General features: G+C 36.9%; 1 pseudogene; it reads right to left on the bottom strand.

Moving 5' to 3' along the window:
• Positions 1–4,069: 4,069 nt before the first annotated feature.
• On the bottom strand, positions 4,070–6,142 carry LOC140800451 (cytochrome P450 71A1-like; annotated as a pseudogene).
• Positions 6,143–6,685: the final 543 nt, after the last annotated feature.

The raw sequence follows: 6,685 nt of genomic DNA, 5'->3' as shown, positions 1-6,685 counted from the left end.
TTTTAATTAAATTCTTGTTAGAATTTTTTTTACAAAGTCCTAAATATTTTTGGAGATACACTTCTAAAATTTCAAAGATAAATTCAAGATTTAAATAGATCAATCAAATGAAATAAGTCATACATAAATCAATTAAGCCATCAAGAGCATATTATGTTCAACTCTAATGCATCACACACAAATTAAAAATTAATCTTGATATCATAACAAAATGCATATTCAAGTTGAGTATAGACAACATTAAACAATCTTCTTAAATGAGCTTTCCCATTAAGCAATAATGCAACATAGTAGTCAAATCGACTTAGTATCAATTGATCACTTTTTGACTTATTTTACAAACTAAACATAAATTTTTCTTGTATTATTTTGATTGCTTATACCATAAAGGTGCAATGTCGGCTTTCACATATGAGTAAGTAGCTTTTTTCTTGTATTACATAATAAACAATATTAAACATATTATTTCAAATTTTTAAGCAAAGTACTAAGTCAAATTGGACTCTAAATAAGATGGTTTTAACTCTAATTTATTGTAGCTATTTTCATTGATCTTTTTTCAATATAATATTTTTGACTAAGTATGTGGTCAAACTATGCAAATCACAATTAATACTTCACTATCCAAGAAAATATTATATGAAATCATGCTCACTCAAAAATATACACATATCATGGAGGCATTAAATTTAATTATTACATAAGTCAAGAGGTGAATAAATTAGAAATGACACAATATACTTCAAGATGACAAAGTTGACTATGAAATAATGCCTAGACACATGTATGTATCTAAACCCTAGGCAATGATATCACTCATTTGCTTAAGTAAAAAATGAAAGAAATATTAAAAAACAAAAACAAAAAGGGGCACTAAGATTTTAACCTGGAAAAACTCAAATGGAAAAAAAACCACGGATCCAAACTCGGATCAAAACCAATCACTAGAATAGTAGCAATTACAAGACTAACTCACAAAACAACCCGTCGATCCAAATGACTTTGTTCCTCTCAGTCTTGCTCGCTAGAACTCACGATTCATCACTTCTTGTGATTGTTATCCAACCTCAGTAGCCCTCGAGATCGATCTTTCGTCTAGATAGCCCATAAGATGAAAGATTAAACCTTGTAGAAGACTAGGACCTTGTTGGTTGAAAAAACAATGTAGCCTCAAGAGTTCTCCTTCAAATTGCTTCACCAACCACCTTAGAGTTAGGGCATCATAATACTTATATATGATCTCCAAGATAGAGCCAAATCCAAGTATTATCCAAACTCATGAAAGTTCAAAAATTGCAAACTTCGTAGGTGCGTTCGAACGCGGCCCGGGTGCACGTTCGAACGACCTGACTTGATCTCAGGTGCGTTCGAACAGGCCCAACTGCGTTTGAACGCGACGGCTTAATTTTTCACAGGTTGTGTTCGAACGGCCAAGACTCCGTTCGAACGGGCGTAGAAACAACACTTACTATCTGTGCGAACGTCTGCGCTCACGTTGAAACACGTTTGTGAACGCTAGTTACTGTTTGTGCGAACGCCTGTACTCGCGTTCGAACGCGCTTGTGAATGCTAGTTACTGTTTGTGCGAACGCTTACGCTCGCGTTCGAACGTGCTTGTGAACACTAGTTATTGTCTGTGCGAATGCTTGTGCTCGCGTTCGAACGCGCTTGTGAGCGCTACTCTCTATCTGTGCGAATGCGCCGTGAACTCGAAAACTTTTCTCCTTTAATCTTACAATTCTTTAAACCAAATACTTTCTAGACTTGTATAAATGCTCATGTACATGTATAAAAATACTTAGAATATTTTGCACACAATTGCCAACACTAAAAACCTAATAGACTACAATCACTTATGATCTAGAAGTGCACCAATTTTTTTTATAAAAACTATAAACATTAAAGAAAAACTCATATGCAAACTAAAATAGAAACAAATCAAAAGATTTGCAAACCAACGAAAAGACAAACGACTCAAACTTAAACCCCCCAAATAAAGGTCATATATATATATATATATATATATATTGAATCTAGAAGTGCACCAATTTTTTTTATAAAAACTCTGAACATTAAAGAAAACCTCATATGCAAACTAAAATAGAAACAAGTCAAAAGATTTGCAAACCAACTAAAAGACCAAACACATTCTAAACTATTAAAATCAGATATCAAATATACACCGAACACATAGCTAGGGACTATAAATAATCAATCAAACTCCCTCTAGATAGCACATCCTACTAAGAGATCACTAGATAACATTACCCTAAAAAGGTGCCAAGATGTCTTCTGTTCTAACTCAAATTTGTCTAGTTTTTATCTCATAATAGAAAACTTGTTTAGGTTTTTACAAAACTTTACAATATGGCCTAATATGTCATTTATTGCCGCAATGATAACATGTGGGTATAAACCTTATTCTACTTACCTTTCCTTGAGGAGTGTCTTCTATTTATCTTTTTCATCTTTCAAGTTTCACCACGTTGTTAATTCAACTTTGACTTTGTAAAGTTCATCCAAGTTTGCTTTGAAGGTTTAAAAGTTAGTTTCAAGTTATCTCTCTTTTGAATACCTGCAGAAATAGTCTTTCTAAGATTGTCCATGCATCTCTAGCAACATTTTCAAAATCGAACTGATCCTAAGAACTAGGAGGTTTTTTAACTATCTTATCAATCATGAAGTGCATCGATGCACTCCAACCGTTCACACTGGCAAGCTAAACACACTCATCTATAGATTTCATGAAGGCTTTCATCCTAGTTTTTCAATATTCATAGTTTGATCCATCAAGAATAAAAAGTATAATAAAAGATTGTCCATGTCTAAAAAAATTCATGCTTAACATATCTCTCTCTAAGGTAAGAGAGCCTGTTCTGATACGAATTGAAAAAAACTTAAGACACGAGTATATATCTAAACCCTAGGCAATGATTCTAACCCTTTGCTTAAGTAAATATGTAGAATAAATATCAAAAAGTAAAGCAAAAATGAACAACAAGATTTTTACATGGAAAAACTCAAATGGGAAAAAAATCTAAACTTGTAACAGTTACAAGACTGACTTACAGAATAACCCATCGATCCCCATAACTTTGTTTCACTCAATTTTGCTCGCTAGAACTCGTAATTCACCACTTTCCGTGATTGATCTTTAATCTCAGTAGCTCTCGAGATTAATCATTTGTCTAGATAACCCTTAAGACGAAAGCTTGGTGCGTTGAAAAAGAAATGGACCTTGTTGATACAAGAACTTCGTAATTCCAAAATTTTCATTTCAAAAGTAATTACAAACCTGCCCTTCTTAGGGTTAGAACATCCCAACCCCTATATAAGTTAACAAGATAAGGCCAAATCCAAATCAAAATAGAACACATGTAACTCCAGAAATGGTATGTTATGTGGGCACATTCAAACGCCGTCGTGTGTTCGAACAGCCAAAACACCACTTGTGTATGTGGGAACGCCTGAGTCTGCGTTTGAATGTGGTGCGAATGCTATATGAACGAGGTGTAAACACGGTGATTTATCTTCTCTAAAACTTAGAAATTTTTAATCTGAATCTTATCAAAACTTATATATATGCTCATAAATATGTATAAAAATACTTAGATTATTTTGTATACATTTGCCAACACTAAAAACCTAATAATCGCCAATGCATTAGTGTTTAGTGATTGTTTAAATGTGGTCAATGCCTTCAATGAGGATGCTGCTAATGTCAACTGGCGAATAGACTCTATCATGCAGGAATGCAATAGGTGGATGCAATATTTTACCTCTGTAAAGGTAATTTTTTTTTAGTAGGAAGAACAATCTTACTGCTCACTTACTAGCCAGTCTAGCTAACCAGAAAAAATCATGTAATGAATGAAATGATCCACATTCGGATTAGGTGTAATGAAAGTTGTGAAATAAAATGTCTACTGACTTTCCCTCAAAAGAAAAAAATGTATGATATTTGAAAGTACAAATATTCTCAGTTCCATTTCTTATCCCAAATGATAAATATACGAAGTTATGATTACAATAATATAGTATAAATTCCTCATTTTTATTTCCAACGACGAGCTCTAAATATATCGAAGGCTTTTATTGATAATTTATTTCACAAGAGCAGGAGGCTATAATCTCTTTACTACTTTGAGAAGGCACGTGGTTTGGGTATAAGTTTCAACCTACTCTTCCTATGGGTTGTCAATCCAGGGGCCTCTTCCATGTCCAGCTCCTCACTTGTCATGCCATAAGGCAACTCCCAGTCAAACTGGTTAACAAGATTTGACACTGCAAGCTCTATTGCGTTGATGGCAAACTGTAAACCAAGACAAATCCTTCTGCCTGCTCCAAATGGGATGAACTGGACATCATTACCCCTATAGTCCACTTGGTTGTTGATAAACCTCTCTGGATTGAATTCATTTGGTGCCTCCCAGTATTTGGGATCTCTACCGATAGACCAAGCATTGACGAAGACTCTTGTCCCCTTAGGAATATAATAGCCTCTTATATGACAGTCTTCTGTAGTTTCCTTTGGGAGGAGCAGTGGAAGTGGAGGGTGCAACCTGAGTGTCTCCTTTACCACAGCTTTCAAGTAGCTCATTTTGTTCAGGTCCTCCATTCTAACCTTGGAATTTTGGCCAGCAATCCCCCTCACCTCATCTACTAGCTTCTTCATCACATGCGAGTTTCGAACAAGCTCTGACATAGTCCATTCTAGGGTTATGGATGATGTATCGGTCCCTGCGGCGAACATATCCTACAATAGGATGAGAAACAAGAAAGGTAAAGAATTAGAATAATCACATTTATTTGGAACTCGGTAAAATTCAATTTATTCGAAATTCAATATATGCAGCGAAATCCGTTAATTTGAGCTTAGGCTTGAATGGAATTTATTCGCGGATTAAGTTGGATAAATTCTTATTAAAGCCTATGAGAAAAAGAAAAGAAAAGAGAGAAACATCTCGACCTGGTATAGAAAATGCCAGAATGTCTGTAAAGTGTTTAAGGCTTGGAAGAGACGTTACATTAAAAATCTTACCACCAGTAGAGATTTAACATGATCATCCTTCAACTCGAGCCCCAAGTCTGGATCCCCTTGCAAAGATAACAACACATGAGTAAAATCCTCTGCCCCACCATCCTCTATACTACCTTCTCTATGCTCCTCAATCACTTTATTAAGCACATCATCCCACCTGTTAATATTCTTCTTAGCCGCCCGAATCACCCCAATCACCCCATCCAACCAACCCAGTTTAGGGAAGCAATTCCCCGCATGGAACCCAGAAAACAAAGCCGTGTTGTTGTCAATAAGCATCCGGAACAAGTCATTCCTCCCTTCCTTCCTAAAGAATTTTCCAGAAACAACCCTGCAGATCACATCATTTGCGAACCCGAACAACACATCGCTCAAGTTCACTGGACTAGATTGCAAAGAAGCCGCGCGAATCTTCTCCGCCATGACCGCCACCTCTTCTTCCTTCACGGGAATATATGACTCTTCCTTCTTGGGGTTCAAGATGTGTTGGCCGCAGATCTTTCGCATGCGCCTCCAAAATTTTCCGTAAGGGGTGAAGACCAAGGCTGCGAAATTGTAGGATAGATCTCGGCGACCTTAAAGTTAGGGCGAGAGGCGAAGATGGCGTCGTGGGTCTTGTACACCTCGGCCGCCATATCGGCGGAGGAGACGACAAGGGTCGGGACTTGGCCGAGCTGGAGATGCATGAGGGGGCCATAGGTGGAAGAGAGAGAGTGGAGAGAGAGGTGAGGGAGAGGGCCGATTTGGTGGAGGTTCCCGATGAATGGAAGCTTGGGAGGGGAAGGAAGAAGAGGGGGTTTGGGCTTGTGGGAGGAGAAGGATCTCTTGACGGTGGTAAAAAGGAAGAGGAAGAAAAGGGGGAGGAGGACCAGGGAAAGAAATGCTTGGGGAGAGGAGACAAGTAGTTCAAGGTCTAGTAATGGAGGCATTGTCATTATATTATGTCGAATCCACCCAGAGGCTCTTTAAATAGATGGAATCTACTCATCTTCTCAGTACTCCCTCCCGATTTAGTTCGTCCAAGGGGCTTTGATGATTATCTTTCAAGTTTGCTTTTAGCATTCCTGTCAACATTACCCAAATTGCTGGGGCTTTACTATTGTATGCCACGTGTATTTAACGTTCTTGTATAGATTATAGACATCCTTTTCATAATAGCTAGCTAGTATAAAAAAAAAACAATAATAATATAGTTGGTATATATAATATATATATATTGTATCGGATTTCTACCAATCACGTGTTTCTTTTGCTACAAGGTGGAGCATTTTTCCTTCAACGACGAGGACTTGTCAACATAGACGGAACCCTTGTCCATATTCAATCCATCTCTTTCCGATGCACGACGCAACTCCGGCCAAATCCTTCAATTATTGCATAGTTCGATGTTGATTTAGTTTTAGACGTGGGTCCCACTAAATTTGTCTAGATATTTCTTCAGAAACTCATGTAGACAAAACTCTATTATTAGTAGATGCAAGGTATACCAGATTTTCTACTAGCTAATCCACGTGCACTTTATTTGGCCTACATCTCACGATTATTGAACCTAATCAGATTGACTCGGTTATTATTTTTTGATTTATTGACTCTTATTTGGTTTGAATTATAGAGTAATTGGAGGCATGTGAGAAGTACCCAATA

Source organism: Typha latifolia, chromosome 13 (assembly GCF_019914945.1).
Source record: "Typha latifolia isolate L0001 chromosome 13, TyphaL0001v2, whole genome shotgun sequence".
In the NCBI taxonomy this organism is placed as follows: Eukaryota; Viridiplantae; Streptophyta; class Magnoliopsida; order Poales; family Typhaceae; genus Typha; species Typha latifolia.
The sequence above is the reverse complement of the archived record's forward strand: the minus strand, read 5'-3'. Positions and strand labels throughout refer to the sequence as shown.